The following is a 22,362-nucleotide window of genomic DNA, read 5'->3' on the forward strand; positions in this document are numbered from 1 at the left end:
GGTGGGAGGCAAAGGTGGGCTTAGGGGGACCTAAAGGCTTGCTGCAGTGTGTTTGACCAGGGACTGGCAGGGTTGGGCCATCCCAGAGAGACAGAAGACAGAACAAAAGGTGGCTTTAACAAGCCAGAAAACCACTGGCCCTCTCAGAGGCCCTGGATTTATTTCCTACCTACAGCTACGTGGAAGAGGAAAACAACGATCAGCCTGTGGTGGAGGAATCTGGCTTCCTAGAAAGAAGGAAACATTTGAAGCTCTCTGTTTTGCAGAAGAAACAAATACGGCATCTGATTCAAACCTGCCATTCCAGAGGCTTCATGTTACCCTTCGTCCAAGCCTGGAGCGTGTTTGGAACTAAAGGAATTAAACATTCCTGATGAACTCTGAGCTTTGAGCACTGTAGGACACAGCTTTGGGTCCAGGGTGAAGGTCATGCTTCAGGAGCGCTGGGGGAGATGTGGGGATAGGTAAGGAACAGGCTGCTGAAATCCCATGGGAAGCTCTTCCCCAGTGTCCTGCATCCCAACCCAGCTCAGCCCCGCAGCATCCTGCAGCATCCCACCTAGAGCATCTCAGCAGACACCACGGCCAAGCACCTCTCCTTGGGTCTCCCGCTCCCCCTGGTCTCCTTCCTGCTGCCTTTGCTTCCTGAGGAGGTGAAGAGAGCGATAATCAGCCGGGGCACCAGGAGAGCTCCTGGATGAGATTAAAAGCAAATCAAAGAAGAAAAATTGTGGCATGGTTTATGTCTTCCTAATTAAAACCCCGGCAGTCTCCCTTCTCTTCCCCCCACCCGTTCCCAGCTAATGTTACACTAACGAGCTGAGTTTAGTGGCATTTATGTAGATAAAAGTCCTGATGATTGATCTCAATGGCTTGTTAAAATTAGTTTCAGTCCACCATATTGATTTAATTCCATTGCTTGAAAGTGCTAATTAATAATGATAATAAAAGTGTCTGGGCTCATTATTATCAGGAGGCAGGTTGGGAAGGGGATGAGGGGCACAGCGGCTTGTGCATCACTCGCTTCCACCTAAAAATGGCCTTTGGAAAGCTGGTGGGGAGTGGAAAGCAAACAAGGCAGGAAATGAGGGCAAGGGAGGGGGGATAAGGGGTCTGGGGTTGCCCTTAGTCAGGGTCAGAGTAACTGCAGGGTGGTTTAGCAGAGTGACAGTGACTTGGCAACACTGCAGGAACCAAAGGCATGAGGCTGGGCGCTCCCTGATCCATAGGGATCTGCTCCCAGCACCTCTACCTTGGGGTCACAAGCCCTGGGGAGCTCAGGGGACTACCGGGTATTTTATATCCCCATCTGAACCATCCCCATAGGCTGGGGATTGTTTCAGGGCTGCACTGACCCCAGCGGTCCCATGCTGGGTGGGCACCCATTACTTAGGCTCCTGTTAGATCCCTTTGTGCTTCCTGAAGTGTTTTGCACTGGGATTCATCCCTGGTCCAGACCTCAGCTCTCATTAAGGAACTTGTCGATGATGCACTGCAGAAGGATGCTCCTCCTCTCCTTCACATACCTGCTGTCTCCAGCTACTGCAGCGTCTTTCCTGGGGAAATTAATTAGTGTAATTAATATATTTATGCAATCATCCCAAGTGCTGATTACCCACAACTGCAGAGCAAACTTCTCCCCGTGACAGCACCTCTTCCTCGGGCTCAGCGCTGCAACTGCTCTGCATTTGTTCAGCTCCTTTGGTACCATTCTCCAGCGCCACCCTCACTGCCTCCCAGGCCTCAGCAGCCCAAGAGCCACCCCTTATCCTGGAGGCTCCCACTGGAGCCTCCCTGGCTGTAACTAAGCTGGTACCCCCTGTGCAGTGAGGGGTAGGAGCAAAGGGAAAAGCAGGTTGGGGCAGGGCCCTTCTCTCCCCCTCCTCTTCCCTTCTTTCTCTCAGTTCTTTCCTTTTTAAAAACTCTCTGTGTCTTTCTCATCCATCATTTTCTCATTCCCTCTCTCCCATACACAGCGAGGCAGCTAATGGAGTCTGCAGTAATTCAGTCCTCGACAGGGGCTGTAATTTCAATAAATAATTACAGGACTTCACTTCATCTCCCTCCTTCCTGAAACGCCACGGCACAAACTCATCGCTGGGATGGTCATCAGAGGAGGGACTTCAGGGTGGGCTTGGGGACTGCAGGGAACAGACCCTGCTTTCCCTCTGGGGTCACTGACTCTGTGTTCTAAATATGGGGAATCACTGAATCATAGAATGGGTTGGGTTGGGAAGGACCTTCAGATCATCCAGTTCCAACCCCCTGCCATGGGCAGACACACCTCACACTAGACCACGTCACCCAAGGCTGTGTCCAACCTGGCCTTGAACACTGCCAGGGATGGAGCATTTACATCATGTAACCAACCCAGCAACACTGACCATGGCAAAGGCAAACCCGAGGCGAATAATTCCCCCTGGGTGCTGCAGGCAGTGAGACCATCGATAGCCATTTCTAGTGCCTTTGGTCGTGGCTGAAAACAAAGTGAAGGTCCCTGAGTTCTCCTATAAATGGTAATGATAACACAATTATCATGCAAAACAAAAATTAAGTTTAATGGTGCAGAGCCAGGGTGTACTGTGGAGGTAATTCATATTAATTATGTTTGGATTAAAAGCTTATTTCTTTTGTTAGCATCTGCAAGTAGGAACTCAGCAGTTAAAAAAGCTGCATATAATTACTGCATCTTATGGAGGAGCAGTGTCGAACTTAATGGAGCATCCCCGTTCTCTCTGGGCACCCGATGAGTGGTAATATTTCACATTTTATGAAATACAGAAGAAATAAATTACAGGTTTAATGATAAGCATTACTTGGGCTCGTAATGCAGTGTGACTGGCTACTTAATGTGCTCAGACCTGCAGACCTGAGTGGCGTGGGGCTGAGGGCAGAGGGTGCCTCTGCTCACAGGTGCCCATGGGGACACTGCACCCCAGAACTCTGCCTCAGCCCCCACCTGAGCTTGTGGGATGGTTCTGCCTGTTGGGATGAGGTTGTGAGCTCAGGCAAGGGGCTGATGGATGCAGTGGTCAGGTCTGCAAACTGTTATTCTTGCCTGAAGTCACACCCTGAGTGCCTCTGTGCTGCAGTCAATGCCACCCATTGCAGTGATCCCCCTGTGCTGCAGTCAATGCCACCCATTGCAGTGATCCCCTGTGCTGCAATCAGTGCCACCCATTGCAGTGATCCCCTGTGCTGCAGTCAATGCCACCCATTGCAGTGATCCCCTGTGCCACAATCAGTGCCACCCATTGCAGTGATCCCCCTGTGCTGCAGTCAATGCCACCCGTCGCTGTCCCCGAGTCCCTCCTGGGGAGAGCTGCAGGCACAGCTGAGGGTTTGGTTTCAACCAGGGTTCTGTTTCCATTCTACATCCCCTCCAACTGGGTGCTGGCGCCTGCAGTAGGGGATGAGGTTAATCCCACTGTCATCACCACCCATAGTCCATTCACCCCCTAGACTCTCTGTGACAGTCTCCCTGTTCCTTATTAGTCCAGAGCTTGACACAAGCTGTGGGTGCCAGCTGCTATTTTAATACATTTGTGCTGATCCGTGTCTTCCTTTTAAGCATAAACCAGTCTGGGACTGGTCTTGAAGTGCTGCAGGGGCTTCAGCTTTGATTTACAGAAGGGCCACTTTTGAAAGCATTTTATATTATTATTATTAATAACACTATTACTATTACCATTACTGTAAGTACTATTCTTATTTATTCCTATTAATATTATTATTTAAACCAGAAAAGCCTCCAGCTCTGCCCCCAAGTTCCAGACTCATTGACACAGGGGGCCTGAGCCTGGATACCGCAGACCATGGAGGGTGTTGAAAGAGGCTCAGGGCTTGGGGTGTGTTTCAACCAAAGGCTCAAGCTGGTTCAGTTTCCCCCATTTCCCACACCACAGTTTTTCTTCAGGGCTTTAAGCTGCATTGACACCATCATTAGTATTATCTGGTTATTGATCTAAGAATTAAAAGTGCTACAGCTGGGCCTTAAGGTCTCGCTCTAACAGACCATAATGACCCAGAGCAGCTGCCTGCTCAGCAGCCTGGGCTGCGCAGAGCAGGGCAGAACCCTGAGGGATGTGACATGGTCTTTAGTTACCATCCAGGTGACTGAATGCTTCAGTCAATTCCTTCCGGTTGGAATCTGTCTGAGGAGGAAAGGAGGATGCACAGTAAATGGTCCCTGTACAGCCAGGAATTGGCTTTTAAATGATGGGAGCGAGGGATGTGGCAGCAGAGGGGAAAGCAGACTGACTTGTCTTCACAGCAATCATTCAACAGAACACCTGGAATGAAACTGGGTGATCCCATCCCAGACTGGCAAGCACATGGCCCAGGCCAAACAGCCTGTAGTTCCTATAGCTGGGGATGCAGCTATTATTGGCCAGCGCTAAGGTGTCTGCTCATACACAACGTGCCAAGTGTCTTTGAGAGGCAGCCGTAATCCCCAGCAAGCACAGAGTTACCCACACATGGTCAGTCCCCCAGATCTTTCCTGTATTAGGACATCCTTAGTTTGGGAGAAAGATGAGGTCTCTGGCTCCTGGAATAGCAGCAGGACCCCGGCTGCATCCTATGAGCTGGGCAGCAGCAGGATGGGGTGGACCCAGAGGGCTGGCTCCAGTACTTTAAATTAAGGGGTATTTCTATCTTTACATCTCCATATGGAAGCACTGCCATATCTGACATGATGAATGCAACACGGACACTAGGGATTCCCCTGGGAAGGGCTTTCTCCGTCTTACACCTCCCATTGCCTATTTTCACCTCCACTCATCATCTCTGCCCACTGGATTCACTGCAGGTACTTGTGGCTCCTGCTCTGTCTCACTAGAAGGAAATCGTTTCACTTCATTACTAACCTGGTCTAAAAGCTCATAGGAGCCTCCTGGGGTTCACTCTACAAAGGTCCCACCTGGAAAGCAGGAGCACAGTCCCAGTTGGAGCCCTGTTTGGAGCCTTGGGGGGGACATGGGAGGGACAACCTGCTCCAGGGGGGAGAACAAGAGCAGCCAGCAGATGAAGAACCCCAGCTCTTTGGAGAAGAGCCTCTGTCCATCAACCAGAGGAATGATGGGGAGCAGTGGGCAAGGGCAGCCAGAACCCAAGGGATCCACGTGCCCATAAATCAAACCCCAGCCTTATCCCCCCACCCTGCTGCAAGAGGGGAAGCAGCGAATGGGCAACGCATACGTGTGCATGTACACACACAAGCATCTCTATACACACACCCACGGAGCAGATTCCATAAATCAGCACCATTCCTGGCTTTCCTTCCCCCCCCCCCCTCCTTTCTTTTGACACAATAAATCTTTTTCTTCCCCTTTTTGTTGTGAAACCAGTGGTGGGGATTGCATCATCTCCCTTTCGCTTCCTTCCCCACCCGCCCCTAGAACAGCACAGATTAAGATAAAGTGATAGTGCTGTGTCAAAGAGTGCTTTACTGCCTCACTTGGGATAGAAGAGGAGAGGTTAATTTATCATCACTGGGGAGAACTGACAGAAGAGAGATATACTACCGAAGGGGGATTTAGCACAGGGCCAAGAAACTTCACACTATTTTTACCATCTGTCACATGCTCTAATAAAGCAGGACAAAATATGAAGAAAGGAAAAATGAACTATCAAACACTGATGTAATGCAGCCCATAAATCTAATTTAATTACTTTGCATGGAGACAGGTCCTCGAGTCCGTGTGAATATACTGGATTTTCTTGGCAACTTAACAACTAAGTGTTTTAATAACATCACACTATAATTTATTCCGCTCGAAACACAAAACCTCTTTTGTGCGAGTTTTTTCCCCTCCTCTTCCCTTTCTGTGTGTGAGAACTGTTAATTTTGCCTGCTAATGTCAAAACTGGCATAAATTCACATGTGAACTTGAAGCCTGACTGCGAAAGAAGGCGGAGGTTAGCGAAAGCCTTTTGATTGTTCCTTGCTGGCTGCGTGCGCTTGTGCGTGCGTGTGCGCGCACATGGGGCTGTGCACCATGGAGGAGTAATGGGGCCTGGTGATGACTTGGGTGAAGAGAGCTGTCTGGGTAACTGGCTTTTAATCCCGTGGTAAGAAAAGGGCAGGGAGAAGCGGGGATTGACCAAAACCACCCCAAAAGTAGAGGGACCAAAAGGAGCCTGTTTTGGTTATGAGGAAGGCGAGGAGGAGGAGGATGGAGCTGCCCGGGTGAAGGCTCTGCAGGGGCAGGGACCCAGGGGGACCAGGAGCAAATCAAACCCAGTAGAATTATTATTCAATATGTGTTCCTGTGAATCCGGATGCAGTTACAGAAATTATTGCTAATAATGAAAGCTATATATCAAAGGTTATAAAATCCCTGTGTGCTGGGACACAATTTTTCTAGGCTTTGTTCTGAACCATTAAAGATGACATATTGAGTTTGTGTGCCTCTGTGTTTAGTAAGAGACATTTAAATCTGATTTTAACCTAAACTGGCAATTCTGACATTTGTCTCTGGTCTTTAAAGTAGGAGCTATGATGCCACAGAGCGGGGGGCTGCGGGCTGCCCCCCCTCCACGAGCCTCCATGACCTCACGCAGCAGGGAAGAAGTGAGCAGGTAATTAATTTGTTAGATCATCAGTGATTCATGTAAAATGAAACCATCACTCTCTGCACAACTCCCCCTGGGAGCAGGGAAAGAGGGAGGAAAAGGAATGTCTCGTGTGGAAGAGGCCAGCACTTAAAACAAGAAGGAGCATGGGATGGGGGTGCAAAGACCCTGCCCATGATCCGAGGATGCCAAGGGATGAGGTCCCTGCTTGATGGGCACCCGCAGCCCCATTGGGAAGCTGGTGGCGCGCGTGGTCCTTATGGCAGCATCCTTATTGAAGCGGGATTGTTCTCTTGGGGAGGTTCAGCCACTTGTAGAGGATCAGGGAATGGAATCACTCCTGCCCCAGGGCTCTCTTTGCTGCCTCTGCAAAGTTTATTGAACACTAAAACTCTGGGGGCTGCTCAGAGCCAGGGCTCAGGGTCTGCAGAAGGCAGAGCCCAGCGCACGTCCCCTGCTTGCTGCCCTTCAGGCCCTTTCCTCTCCCATCTCCCTGCTGCACTGCCCTTTGGAGAAGATGGAAAAGCCAAATCCAGGGTGCATTTTCAAGCGCAATTTGAATTTCTTCTTCTCCCCCTCCCCTTGCAAAAAGGCCATTTAAGGGGAGGGGAGGCAAAAGCAGGCCGATGTCCCCAAGTGAGGACCCATCCTCATGGCTCCCAGGGGATGCTGCGGGGTTCACCAGCCCCATGTTGTGATGTAACAGCCAGAGCTGCTGCTCAGAGCTGTTTCATCACCCACACAGTCAAAATGTCAGATGATTTATGTGACCGAGCCTGGATTTAACAGGAGAGCGCAGCCTTGCCATGAACAGAGCTGCTGCTGTCCCGTCCCCATCCCTGTCCCCAGCCTGGGCTCACGTGCAGGAGCCAAGCGCACACAAAAGGTGATGGAGTTTGCAGAATTGGGGTTTTCACCCCAAAAACCTCACCCAAAACTTGCTAGATCTCTTTCAACACTGGTTTCCCCATACAGAGCTCCTGCTGCAGCAAATCCATTTGACTTTGGGGTAGCACCTCAAGGGAGGGAAATGATGGTTTCAAACAGGACGAGGGCAGCAGGAGATGCTGCAATGGGAAGGTTCCACTTGTGCACTATTTGCTCAAGGATCAAAGTTTGGGAATCTGCAGGCACTGCGACCTCTGCACGAGGGAGCCAGCCCCGGCCACAGGCGCTGCATAAATGCACAGCAAACCACAAATCCTTTAAGCCCAAATAATCTTCTCCAAACCCAGCATCCCACCAGCTCTATGGAAAGGGAAAACTGTGGCTGAAAGCTCGATATGACTAACCCGGGGGGTTGCTGGGAAGTGTTTGCTTGGCACATGGGGTATTAAGGGGGTCCCTGGGGCCCCACTGCCCCATAGGAGCCCACTGAGGCTTTGCATGTGAGGGCTGGGGGGTGCTTAAACTGGCACAGGAGCAGGGGTAGGATGTGGGGTGTGTGTGGGGGTTGTGGGACACAGCTCCAGGCTGGGAAACCCGATGCTCCGGTGCCACTTGTGTTGGAGCAGATCCATTGCAGGTTATTTTTGCTGGGCATTGCTCCGCTGCTGGCACTTGCAAAGCAGATGACAGGCGGGAATGCTGGGGCTGCAGAGGGGTGCGTGGCACCAAGGCACTGTTTTGGGATACCCTTTTCAGTGGGAACCCCAACAGTGGGAACTGAAGCTCAGCTCAGCTCAGCCTGGAGACACAGAGACATCCCTGAGCCGAAGCAGTGGCCTGATCCCATGGGAAGAGGGCTGAGCTGGGACAAGGCTTCCCCCTCACTGCCCAGAGCATTGCATCCCAGAGCTGTACCCGCAAGCACTGCACAGCAACTGTGATTGATTGCACAAGGGCATTTGCACCCATGTACTGGGGGGGTCTGCTCTTACAGCACCAGAGGTCCAGATAACCCAACCCAGGAATCATTTCTTTCTTTTTCTAATTGAAATTTTAGGAGAGAATGTGGCCATTCCCAAATTCACTGCAATGGAGCTACAAGGTGCATTCCCAAATGCACTGGGTGCATTTGGTGCTGCTCCTTCCCCTCCCCTCTACTCCAGTCCCCATCCCTATGCTTCAGGTCTGGTTCCTAGTAGGGAGAGCTCTGTCTGTGTGTGCATCTCCCCAGCAGAACAGGATCTAAGTCTCTTCAGGGGGTTTTTACAAGGCAATGCAGTGCAAATCTTATGAAGTAGTTCCAGACTACTCAAATACATCACAAGACAGTGGGAAGGATCACGAAACTGCAGTCAAAGGGACTCTGCAACCTCCTGTGCACATATATTCCTACCGCAGAAGAAGATTTTGTGTAATACACTAGGATTATATGGTTGCAGAAATACGCACACCTTCAAATATATTGTTCAAGAGATGGGAATTTATGTCCCTCTATTTCCAGTGTCCCTCTCCCCCTCTTTCTTTTTCCTGTGTTGGAGATAATGAAAACCCTGGTATTTAAATTCAGTTGCAGCTCTGAGCTGCACAGATTGATTGCTTAGAAAAAAAACATATATATATATAAAAAACCCCTCAGAGCATGTATGCATAAACTAGATGGTAGATTAGGTTACTGGGAGAGGAAACGTACAAACGTACCGGGAGTGCACCTTTTGCAGGAAGATTAACTGATGGAGGCGGCAACTTGCTGATGAAGGCAGTTTGTGTAAGAGCAGAGCCTGACTACAGAGACTCATCAGTCACCGCTGTCAGCATCCGCTGCCTTCCCCGGTGCACGGAGCAGCTCGTGCTGCGGTGGGCACGGGGGGGATGCTCCCGTTGGACGGCTCCATCGGAGGGGCTTGGTTTTCAGGCTGGCGAGGGTGAAGCCCAGGGATGTGCTGAAGGCTGCTGTGATGCCAACCTGGCACAGGAAGGATCCAGACTAAGGAAGGAATACATCCCAGCTTCCCATCACATTTCGCAGTGACCCGGACCCACGGTGTGAATTTCCCCCCCCAGCCGCTGTTTGGGAACATGGGAAGAGCTACAAATGGAGCCCTTAAAACGTGGCTTTGAAAACTCTCCTCCTTCTCTTGGGGCTCCAGTGCCTGGCCAGCACTGGGGAAGCTGCCTTGGAACCAGCTGCTTCTCCTCTGGCACTGGGAATGCCGGCACTGCCACTGGGAACAGGAGGTGTCGGGTCAAAGAGGTGCACAAGGACAATGCAGGCTGTCCCCCTCTGAACTTTGGATTGCGCCCATCCTCGCATCCTTCCCTCATACCTGCGACTGCTGTTTCTTGAGACCTGCAACATGGGGTGGGCCCAGGTGCTCTAGGAGCCAGAGGAAAGAAAATCAATGGAGAGAGATGGAAAATGCCCCCGGGCAGGGATGGAAAATGCCTCTTAGCTCACGCTTGAGCTGAGGCTGACTTGTTGCTGCTGTAACAGCACTGGCACCCTGAGCTGCAGCCTCTGAAGCAAAGACACCCCAAGCCGTTGCCAGAAAAGAGGAGGGATTTCCACCGGGAGCTCCTGCAGCCGATGGGATAAAGCAGGGAGAGCCCGAGGCATGGGCCAAACCAGAGCTGACACCTCTGGCAGGGACAAGGCAAACGCGGCCAAGGCGATGCAAGAGGGAGCAAACCACAAGCGGGACGGAGCCGAGAGCTGTTGAGAAAGGGGCTGGCAGCAGGAAACTGGTTGTGGAGATCCATGGGGAAAGATCCCTCCTCCAGCAGCTCCCCAGTGCCGGGGACACGCATGGAGCTGGAAACCCATGGAGCTGCCCGGACGTTCCTGTGCCTGGGATTCCCTGTACATGGTTTATTACAGGGTCCAGCTGCTCCCAAAGCACCGGCTGCGAGGCCAGGCTGGCCAGTGAGAGCAGGATGGGTCCTCATGTCCCTCCTTCCCCTCCAGGCCTGCTCCAGTGCAAACCAGCAGCAAGGACTCACTGCAGCCTGGTTGGGGCCAGTTTGCGCTTGTGCTTTCACTACCGCCTGTTCCTGAAACAGGTTTTGCTACACACACACACACACACAAGTTTTTCCATGAGTTTCCTGAGTTCATGGATAAAGTCCAGAGCTGCCAAGCTCCCAGTACTTTGCCATGTCACACTAATAGCTTCCAGATCCCATCACATATTAAATTCATGCGGTTTCAGCGAAGCCATCTATTTAATGCAATTCGCTAAATGCCTGCGTAGCTCCAGTGACAGTGACATATTAGGTTTGCAGTCTTTTGCAATCTGATATCTCTGAATTTGCCACTGTACTAAAGATTTGATTAATGTGGTTCCATTTCAGTGCAGTAATTGGCTGCGACTGTTGTAGAAAATAATCAGGCTTTCATTCCTTACAACTGCATGGACATGCTAATGAGAGAGTGGGTTAATTAAGCCCCAGGCAGAAAGCGACAGTTACTGATGACTGTTATGACAAACCACCGACTCGGCATTTGGGAGCAGGACAGCAAATTTGCACTTTATGAAATTACAGGAAAACTGGGACATAAGGAATAAATAGTTACATCTGTTTGGTGAAAGGCAAAGAGGAAGGGAAGAGCGAGCAAGATGGTGTCGCCTGCTCAAATCAGGGCATGAACACGCGGGAGAAAAAGTTGGGAGCCCAGAAGTGTGGGGAAGGGAATAAACTTTTACTGCTCTTCGCAGCTTCCCAGTGGGTTGAATCCACTGGCAGGGTGTGAAACACGGGACACCCAGCGAAAGGATCTGCATGGCTGCGAGACGGCTCCGGGGGCAGGCGGAGGCTGTGGGATGGCCTGGAATAAAGCACACTGGGAGAGACATCAACCAGGGCCACCCTTCCCTGCAGCTCCAGTGCTCCTTGGGGGGCAATTTGGCCCCCCAGCTCCACTGCAAGCGATTGGGGTGGGTTTGCAGCAGGGACAAGCTGAGACTTTGGGCTTCCTTAAAATGTCTGGGAGGAGGAGGAGGCTCCCGGAGGAGCAGGAGGGATAGAGCCAGAGCTGTGCCATGACATCAGCGCTGGAAGAACATCAATGCCTTCAAAGAGCTCAACAAATCAAAGCCAGCCCCCAAGAGCTCCTCACTGAGCTGGGCATGAAGTGACCAAAGAGCCAGGCCTTTACCTGGAGGCTCCCCCAACCCCAGCTTTGCTGTAGGAATAAGTCATTTATAAGGAGTAACTGGCAATCTTTTCAACCTTCCTTTTCGTGCCAGGGCTATTTTGCAACATAAGCACTGCCACCATATAACCAATGATTTAGCTGAGGGGTTTTATAGTCTGAAATGGCTTTAAAATTTGTTTGGAATTACCTTGAGTACATTTTAAACACTTAAATTGTCATCTTTGCATGTTGGACTATTCACGGTGTGCTATAGGGTAGGGGTTTTTTAACTCCATTAGATTGCAGAGCAATTCTGCCATTGTTTTACCAAGCTCTCCTGAAAACAAGCTGACAGCATATCCACCTCATCCTGCACTGCATGAGACAAGGAAAGGTTGCATTCGGCACTGTGGGAAAACCCAGTGCACCCTCCCTGTGGCTGCTGGGGTGTGCGCATCCTCCATGTGCATCCTCCATCCCACTGCCACGGTCAGCAACATACAGGACTGAGCATCCTCCATCCCACTGCCACGGTCAGTAACAGAGATACAGGACTGAGCATCCTCCATCCCACTGCCACGGTCAGTAACACAGATACAGGACTGAGCATCCTCCATCCCACTGCCACGGTCAGTAACACAGATACAGGACTGAGCATCCTCCATCCCACTGCCACGGTCAGTAACACAGATACAGGACTGAGCATCCTCCATCCCACTGCCACGGTCAGTAACACAGATACAGGACTGAGCATCCTCCATCCCACTGCCACGGTCAGTAACACAGATACAGGACTGAGCATCCTCCATCCCACTACCACGGTCAGTAACACAGATACAGGACTGAGCATCCTCCATCCCACTACCACGGTCAGTAACACAGATACAGGACTGAGCATTCTCCATCCCATTGCCATGGTCAGCAACAGAGATACAGGAGTGAGCATCCTCCATCCCACTGCCATGGTCAGCAACAGAGATACAGGACTGAGCATCCTCCATCCCACTGCCACGGTCAGCAACAGAGATACAGGACTGAGCATCCTCCATCCCATTGCCATGGTCAGTAACAGAGACAGGCTGAGCATCTCCCATCCCAGTGCAACCTTATGAGTGTCTTTAGATGTCCAAACAAAAGGGGCTTTTACAAACACATTCACAGGTGGGATTTCGGACCCATCCCAGGAAGGCAAACACAACCAGGGTTTATTTATGGATCCCATGAAGGTTTGAGGACTATTCTGTGCTCCCTGCTGCCTTCCAAAGCTGTGAGGTTTTCCTGGGGGATCTGACTCCTATCTTTGCACCTCACCTGAGCCTTCCTCCCTCTGCCTCCTGCCTGTTCTGGGGAGGGGATCTTGAGGGTTCCCACATTGCCCAGGCAGCTGTCGGGGGTCCTGGGTGCTTTTATACAGGTCCTGGCCAAGGAGCCCCTGGAGGAGAAGCCATAAAAATGTTTTATGTTGGAATTGGTTGGTTTCTGTGCAATAAAACCCGGAGCCATTGAAAAGCAAGCTCCTGTGTAATTACAAAGACAGAGGAGATCGCTTCCATATGTCTGAGTGGGTGTGAGGGGCCCCGAGCCCGCATCTGCTCTCTTTGTTCTGGTGGGGTTGGGGCAGGGGGGGAAAGGGAGAGAAAGACGGAGAAAACAGAAGACAGCAAAGGGAACTTGGGGGTCTGCTGGAGAAAATGACCTCGTCCTAAACCCTGGCCAGGCCTTTGAGGATGGAGGCACAGCAACATCTGGCCCGTCCGAAAGCACACTTGATCAATAAATTGTGCTACCAGGCACAGACCCAGGGAGATGGGAGCGCCATTCATTAAGCAGCTCGTGAAGTGATTGATACGCTTAATTTTCCTGTCAAATGCGGACGTCCCTTGTAAACATGTCAATTGGGAAAAGTTCAAGCTGGTCACTCGGATTTATGGCTGGAATAACATGTAGGTGGAAAAGAGCGACGCGTCCCCTGTGGCCCCTGTTGTTTCCTATTACACGGAGAGCCAACGGACCCAGGTGCTGCAGCGTCCTTCTTCTGCCCTCCTCCTCCTCCTCCTCTCCTCCCTGCCCACAGCTGAGATAACAAAACCAGACCATCGGGCTGGAAACAGCCCAGAACTTGGCCCCAGCCACAATCAGCTGCCTAATTTGTTCACCTTGATAAAGTGGAAGCCTTTAGCTGGAGGTGCCTTTGATGGGCTGGGCTGGAAACCCAAATCCCACCTTGTTTTCCTTGCCTTAAAGAGCCGCGTGTTTAACTTAGCGCCGTAGCCACGATGAGCTGCCTCGAGCCAGGATATTTCACTTAATAGCAGACCTGTGATTAGACGTTTTGCTCAAAATATTTGGTTTTAGGCAAAACATGGGAAGTGCTTTGGCTTGTTCGCATTGTGCAAATGGGTTTGGGGTTGTGTTTGCCAAGAGACACAGAGGTGGAGGGGGGATGTGTGGAGCGGATGAGACCTGAAGTAGCAGCTCTTCCCTGTGAGGGTGTTGAGGCATCCTCAGGGCGCACAGAGAAGCTGTGGCTGCCCCATCCCTGGCAGTGTTCAAGGCCAGGTTGGACACAGGGGCTTGGAGCAAGCTGCTCTAGTGGAAGGTGTCCCTGCCCATGGCAGGAGATTGGAACTGGATGAGCTTTAAGGTCGTTTCCAACACAAACCACTCTGGGATTCTATGAAATCCAGGGAATGCCACCCAGTTTTTGCTCTGGGGGCACTTTCAGGGCGCAGCACTGAGGAGCACAGGACATCACCCCCACCCTGTCATCTGTGCTTAGAACCACAGAATCATAGAATAGTTAGGGTTGGAAAGTACCTTGAGATCATCCAGTTCCAACCCCCCTGCCGTGGGCAGGGACACCTCACACTAAACCATGGCACCCAAGGCCTTGTCCAGCCTGGCCTTGAACACTGCCAGGGATGGAGCATTCACAACCTCCCTGGGCAACCCATTCCAGTGCCTCACCACCCTCAGAGTGAAGAACTTCTTCCTTAGATCCAATCTAAACTTCCCCTGTTTCAGTTTGAAGCCGTTACCCCTTGTCCTGTCACTACAGTCCCTAATGAAGAGTCCCTCCCCAGCATCCCTATAGGCCCCCTTCAGATACTGGAAGCTGCTCTGAGGTCTCCATGCAACCTTCTCTTCTCCAGGCTGAACAGCCCCAACTTTCTCAGCCTATCAACAGCTTGCTCAAACGCTGTCCCGGGAGCCAGAAAATCAGCTCAGAGCAACCTCAAATGACTTTATCCCCCAGACCTGCTCCCCCCTCTCTGCACTGAGCCCCTCCTCTGCCCACAGTGGGTTCTGGGGGTGGTGGGACCATGTGATGCTGTTCCTCTGGCAAAGCTGCTGCCGGGAAGGCGATGCCGGTGCCGGGGCGTGCAGCGAGCTCCATCACCCTGCCTTTCCCAGGGATCCCCTTCTGGGCCGGGCACAGCTATAAATAAGCAGTTTTGTGACTGATTCATTTTTATTTCTGCTAACTTTTATCACGAAATAGCAGTCATCGAATCAACACCTCGGCTCCCTTGAGCATATTCCCTCTGGTGTCATTTTTTGATAAATGCCAAGAACAGCCTAGCAGCAGGAGACCATTATCCTGTGACATGCTCCACTCTGCTCACATTATCTCTAAAATAACACGGATGCTCACACAAATCCCTGCAGCAGTGGTGACAGGGACCAGAGGCAGACCCAGCCTTGGCTGGACCGCGGCCGCAACAAAGCAGCCGGCGCAGCTCGGCACCTCTTGCTTTTCCCAGCCAGGAGTTGTCTTGAAGCTGCTGGGTACCAGTGAGCTGTGGTGGGTGATGGTGGAGATGCAAAGTGGTAACTCCTGCCTATAGAGGGGGGAAAAAAGTTTTTACAGTTCATACTGTCCCCTTTATAACTTATTTTAGGTAGATTCCCACCTCCTCGGGGGACTGGAAGAGCCTGAAGCATCACGGGATAAGATCAGCATCTCACTGCCAAAAGCAGGACTTAAACTCCCAGATTTTGGAGTAACTCCTCCTTCCCTTTTCCTTTGTTTTTACACAGGTACCAACCTCACAGACCCCATCAACTTAGGAACAAAGAGCAAAAGGAGGGAGGGGAGCACCAACACCAAACCTAGCATCATTCAGGCTTCACCTAATCCCCCAAATTTAGATTTCATTGTGTTTCTTAAGGCAAATCAGGAAAACCTGAAATTTAAATGTTGTGGAAATGGAATATTCTGGGGGTGATGCAGGGATATGTTTTTTCATCACAAAGCTTGTTAAAGCCAGCTGGAGAGAAGGCATTTGGGGTGAGTGTCTGGAAGGGAAAAGCTCATGGATCCTTTTATCCTGGCTGAGGGTTTACAGGACCTGAGGGCTGTGCAGAGGGGAAGGAGCTGCAGTGAGGACCCAGCAGCGCAGCCAGCACCCAGCTTTAGAGACAGCAAAAGGGATTCCCCTTCCAGCTCTTCTCCACTGTCCCATTAAACACCCTTGTCTTGAAGCCTGCAGGAGTCTGAGCACTTCGGGCAACAGGAATCCCATCCTGTTCCCGGGGATTTGGCATCGTTTTGCGTCAGCCTTGCCCTGTTATCAGTATTTATTTTTGCTAATACGACACAATTAAAGGGTAATCGTATCTATACCTTTCAGATCATGTCAGGCAAAATGAATGCTGTTACAGGATGATCCTAACGTGACACGATAGGACATAGTTAATGCCATGAAACGTTCAGATCATGTTAATGTAAGGGAAGGGAGGGAGAGCTTTGGTGCCTCTCCTTTGGGCGGCTCGCTGCAGTGCTTGGGCTCATCCCTGGAGGCTTCACTGCTTCCAGCTCGAGCTCGTGCCTCTGCAAAGCACAGTGGGTGGCTGGGGTGGACATGTCCAGGGCTGGGACAGTCACGGGTGACAGAAGAGGGAAAAAGCCTCATAAACCACAACTCCTACACCCGCATCCCTCTGGGTGATGGCTCTGGCTGCTTCCCTTGCCTTGCCCAGCCTGGGCTCTCAGCATCTCTGCCACTTCGCACCCTCACAAACTCTTCCCAGCTGAAACTTGGAGGCATGGTGGCAAAACTTGGAGGAAATAATTAACAATTATTTCACAGGAGAAGGTTCCAGCTGGAGCAGTATCTGGTGGTTGAACATATATCTAACAAAGGCTTGTTATTTAAGCAATAACCCTTGAGAAATTGGTCGTTACCAGCATTAAACGACTCAGCCCATTGCCAAGGATGGTTAACGCTCTAATAAACTGGTCATTAACTGCAGTAACAATGAATTTCGAGGGGATTATTGCTATTATAAACCTTAATCAATGGTTTATAACAGCAATAATGTGGTCCTTTCTTTTAATGGTAAGTAGTGCGGCATGAGCAGCCTGCTTGGAAATAGTTTCAGTCTGGCTGATAAGACAAAATCAGGTGTTAAAAGCCCTCCAACTCCAAACACTTTTGGGGAGGGAAAAAGGCCTGGAGAGGTCTGCAGTGAGAGATGGTGGGGTGGCTGTGGCCACAGAATGGGTGCTTCTGCCATAAGGAGCACCAGGCCTGGCTGTGGGTACCCGAACTGGCCACCCAACATGCTTCGGCCAACTTAAACCCACTGGGCAGGATCTGAATTCATTGCATGGGTCCTCTGGTGTGGAGTGGGCAGAGATGTGGAGAGAGGTGGCAGGGGGAAGAGGATAGGAAGGAGGACTGGATCCAGGCATCCAGCCACGGATCTGCTGCATCTCCATGCATAAGGATTCATGCACATGGGGACCCTAAGCACAGGCAGCTGATGTCTCGAAGATTCATCCCTAGCTCCTCACAAGGAACCATGTTATTATGGGTCACACGAGACGAGGATGAAGCCAGTGATGCTGGTGACTCATGCCAAAAGCCCCAGACCTGGTGGGCCTTCTGGAGGAGGGCCTGGGAGCCCTTTGCTCTGGGGGCCAGGGGAGCGTGGGCACCCAGGGACAAGGTGCCTTGGTGTTTGGCTCACCCCTCTGCAAAGGGATGTGAAAGCAGCTCTGGCACCCTCTTAGCTTGTTTTGTGCTCTGTATCCCTTAAAAAATAACGTATGATAATAAAATAAGGTAACAACCTGATAATGGTGTAATTCCAGAAGGGTTTAAGAAGCACCCCCTTTTCTTGAGCTAGACTGAAGGATGCTGGGTCAGTAACAGCCCAGTCTGTGCTTCCTTCCCCAGGCAGGCCCCAAGAAACCCCTTGCTGGGCTGAAACTCACCTTGTCAGCCCTATGCAGGGAATTATCTGTGTTGAGCAGCCGGGGGCTCAGGCACCTTCACTCTTGGCAGATGCAGGGAGCTCAAAGAGAAAGGCAAGATGATCCCCAGTGACTGGGGCTGCAAAGCCCCCAGCCAATGAGTGAGTTCCAATTGTGCTCTGATTTGAATGGAGATCTCCTCTTGTGCGGGCTTGTGATTTTTACAGCTGGTTCTCAAGCCCTGCTCTTACCTCTGCGCTCCTGCAGCTGGGCTGGTCGTGGCTGCAGGAGCAAAGCATCATCCTGTATTATCCAGGGTGAATTCACAAGCAGGCTGGGAGCTTGGGCTGGTTTTGGCCAGTCTTCTGACGTTGTTTCTGACATGGTCCTGCTCATCCCTCCTTTGGCTTGCTTGTCAGCATCCCTCTGAGTGAAGAGGACTCTTCTCTCCGTGCTTTTTTTTCCTCCAGAAGAAGGCTGCAATGGAATAAATTGGAAAGTTTACTTCATGCAGCATGGAAATAAAAAAGCTCATTCAGAAAGTTAATGATTTATTTTATAGTTTCATTATCAGGGTCACATTACTCAATAGCATTTCAAACATGTCATTTGTACAAACTATGGTAATTAAAATTTATAACGTACTTCATCAGCGGCATATGAATCTTTTAGCCAGCACTCTGCTGTCATATAAACAGTGTAATTTCAGCTGCAATTCACCCTTTATTGGCTCTCATTTGTGATTTAACAGCCATCAATGACTGTGCTATAAAGAATAAATTAACCATCCGTAAACCTTATGATGACAGGGACAGTCAAACAGACTTAAACTGCCTCCACCAGACTCTGGTGAGCCAACAGGGATCAGACCCGGGAGGCGCTGGTGCGAAGGCGCGATCGCTCCGTCACCAGGGTGCTGGGCACGATGCACACGCTGCCAGGTCCACCATTCCCAACTGAATCATGGGATCATGGGGTGGTTTGGGTGGAAAGGACCTTAAAGCTCATCCAGTTCCAACCCCTGCCACGGGCAGGGACCCCTTCCACTAGAGCAGCTTGCTCCATGCCCCTGTGTCCAACCTGGCCTTGAGCACTGCCAGGGATGGGGCAGCCACAGCTTCTCTGGGCACCCTGTGCCAGTGCCTCAGCACCCTCACAGTAAAGGATTTCTTCCCAATATCTAATATGCAAATGGAGCTTTCTGTCAGCTCTACCCAGAGGGCCCAGCTGAAGGATCCCTCCCCTCCTGCAAGCAGTTTCCCTCCTCCAAGGAGGAGTTTCAGCCACTAACAGCTTTCAAATCCCTTCTCTGGCCCCCTCATTGCAGTATCAATCCAAGATGCATCCACAAGATCCCTGCATCGCTGCATCCCTGCAACCTCCCACTGCAACTCCATGGCCCCTGCATCTTCCCCAGCCCTGAGGGCCACCAGATTCTTGTCCAGCACCGGTGGAACCTGGGGAAAGGATGGAATTCAGCAGGGAACTCCCTGGAGTGCATCACCTCTGTCCCGGTGGCCAAACCCTGCCTGCTGCTGCTCCTGGCGAGCTGCACCCAGCCCAGTGCGGGCAGGGGGGAAAAGGGGCAGGCAGCACAAACCCAAACCCTGGTGCTTCCATCCAGGGCAAGCTTTATGGACCTGAGAGCAAAGCTGCAACGAGCCATTTCTTAATCAGGGGCCCCTTGCAGCCAACAATTATCCACCAGCTTAGTTGTGCCCATCTTCTGCAGAGGGAGCGGTATGTTTTAATGGGATCCCTCCTATGCTTCAAGCTGACACTGTACAAAGCTAATAAATGATATGGATTGGATTTGTTACTGAGACATCTCCAAGGAGCCTGGGTCATACAGGCCAATAAAATTGGCCTCATAAATTTACCCTGACACACAGGATTACTCCAGCATTGCTGAGGTCACCTTCTCACGCTGATTTATTGCCAGCCCATGGGTTAATAATACTGTTTACGGGGTTGTTGTTTTCCCCTACACGTAGCAGATATTCATCAGCATGTCTGTGCCTTCTCGGCGCGGGGGAGACGCGGGATGGGGACGTGGTGGGGAGGGGGAGCCTGATTTATGTTCTAGCCAAGAGTTTTTGTGTTTAAAGGAGCTTGTGACAGACCTCAGCAGGAGGAGGGAAACTTTTCCTTCCCCGAATCCCAATGGAGAGGGGGTGGCACTGGAACTGTCTGCATGTGACAGGGCTAAACTTGTGTATTCCATGAAGAAAGCATGGAAAAACACAGCCTGGAGAGCTGCCTTCTCTCCAGCCCAGTTCTCTCTGTTGGCAGTTCTGATCAGTGTTTGCTGGTGCTTAAAACCCTGCAGCTAGAATGACCTGCGTGCAGTAAGAAGGTGGGACAGGGCTGTGTGTCTGGTGTGTCCCTCGGTCCCTGCTCCAGCTCCAAGAACAGCCCCATGTGCTCACCATCCCTCCTCCAGACCCGGGGCAGCCAGCCCCGCTCCTCCTGCTGCTTCGTGTTATTTCCATCCTGCCGTAATCGGAGGGGACAGGTGAGATGTGCTTCAAAACACTGTAATCATATTTTAAATGGAAATGAAATGTGTGAATTAAATGTAAATTACAGCAGAATGGAAGGACAATCACTATTAGTTAAGGTCTGACACCTATTTTTGCAGACCTTTCCTAAATGCCACAACTTGTTTCTCCGCACTTGTGACGAGGACTTGTAATTCCATGGCAGCTGCTCGTGCAGTCGGGCGGATGGTGGAGACCGAGGGGGGCCCGTGTCTTTCAAATAGCAATGGACTGCTTGTTGGTTCTGGGGAATTACGAAGCACCAGTGATGTTTTTATTCGGGAGCCATGAAAATAAACCTTGGTGTTTCCCCCCCTGAAAAGGTGAGGCCGTAATACAAAAGGACGTTTTTATAGAGCCAATTTATTTAAGGGTTCCCCCATTTGCTTTTATATTGGAAAAATATGTGCCCTGCCAATGAGCTGGAATTTCTTCTTTATCTTTAATCCCTCCCGTGCCGCCTCCGAGGCACCGGCTGCTCCTGTGGCCTCGCCGGACCTCAAAGCCTCCCACTAAAGTCTCACTTCACGCTTCACCTTAGGAAGCATCCACAGCCCCTCTGCAGTCCCTGGTGTGTTAAACATGGTCCGTGCAGACAGGCACAGACAGCCCCTGCCCTGCGGATGCTGGGTTATTACTGGGGAAGGGAAGGTGAGTCCCAGAGAGATGAGAAGTGACACTTTGGCTCTATGGCACAGTGGAGGGACAAGCTCCTTGCCTGGGAGAAGTGAACTACAGTAATGAGACAACTTACGTGCAGTGAGCAGGGGACCTTGTGGGCAAAACCCAGCGCTGAGCAGAGACTGGTGCCAGGCGGCTCCTGGGTGACATCTTTGTGATTCAGAGATTTCCTCCTGCGCCCCTTGTTCTGCCTGTCTCCCTGTAAGGATAAAACATTTACTGCTCTCATTACTTTTCAGCTGGGGGAAAAAGAGGATCCTTGTCCTGAGGAAGCTGGGAGCTAAGTGCTGATTTCATCTGTTCTTAATACCTGGGGTTACACGGCAAATGGTTTATTTTCAAGGTACTGGACAGTAAATAGTCAAATGCAAACTGGCAGACCCTCAACATATCATCACGTTGCTCTGATGCATATGAGCTTAGGTGCCGAAACACTTCACACAGGGAAGTGGCACTGCCTGAAGTGCCCTGACTCCTCGGAGCAGCCCCAGTGTGGATGCGGCCATGGACAGCAGCAGGGCTTGGGAAAGAATTCCTCATGTTTCCCTTCCCTGTTTCAAAGCAGGATATTTGGGCTTAATCTCTTGCAATATTGCACTATGGGAAATGTGTCATCAAAGGCCAGGCTGGATGGGGCTTGGAGCAAGCTGCTCTAGTGGAAGGGGTCCCTGCCCGTGGCAGGGGGTTGGAGCTGGATGAGATTTACGGTCCCTTCCAAGCCAAACCAGTCTGGGGTTCTACGCTGGGATAATCCCAACATTTAGTCCTGGTTTCAATAGTTCTTACAGATATATAGAGAGAGTACACCGAAACAAAATGCTTTATGAAATGGAAAAAAACCCTATGCCATTTAATTCCTCAAAGGTCAAACTGAAATGCTTTGGCCTTATCGAAATGATTTTCTCCTTTGATTTTTCTTTCCAAATGCAATTTCATCAAAATCAGTGCTTTTCCGCAAATGTTTCACCTTTGGTGAAATGGCATCTTCTGACAGAGGAGTGTTTTAGGGGGAGATTTCTGACCAGCTCTTTCTGGGAATGATCCACCAGCCATGGCTGGAAGGGTGGAGAGAGGGATCCCATGAGCTCCTGCTCCGGGCTGGACTTTCCAAACTGAGTTGTTCTGTCTGGAGATCAGATACCAGCAGAGCATCCTGAGGCCTCTCCTGCTGCTGTCCCCACTGCTCAAAAGCTCAGCCTGTGCTTGAGCAAGGAGCTGGATGCCGTGGTCCGTGGCACGGCACCGTGAGAACAGCCGGCTGACTTCCCCTCGCACCATCCCTGACAGCGATGGGATGGAGGATGGGATGAAGGGGGAAATGTCTCTCATTCCTATCAGGTGAT

At 51.0% G+C, this 22,362-nt stretch overlaps 1 protein-coding gene and 1 long non-coding RNA gene across 3 annotated transcripts in view; one reads left to right on the forward strand and one right to left on the reverse strand.

Moving 5' to 3' along the window:
* The window catches only part of RAB11FIP1 (RAB11 family interacting protein 1), a 399,061-nt gene that overhangs the window by 133,511 nt on the left and 243,188 nt on the right, over positions 1-22,362 (forward strand). The window lies entirely within an intron of this gene.
* LOC130595616 (uncharacterized) overlaps positions 20,989-22,362 on the reverse strand; it is a 96,192-nt gene continuing 94,818 nt past the window's right edge. Inside the window, exon 4 of the long non-coding RNA XR_008971352.1 lies at positions 20,989-21,218. This is a non-coding gene — a long non-coding RNA (uncharacterized LOC130595616). The remainder of the gene's footprint in view (positions 21,219-22,362) is intronic.

This window comes from Pezoporus wallicus, unplaced genomic scaffold (assembly GCF_028554395.1).
Source record: "Pezoporus wallicus isolate ANWC-B61680 ecotype Strahan unplaced genomic scaffold, APGP_CSIRO_Pwel_v1 contig_2348, whole genome shotgun sequence".
NCBI lineage: Eukaryota > Metazoa > Chordata > Aves > Psittaciformes > Psittacidae > Pezoporus > Pezoporus wallicus.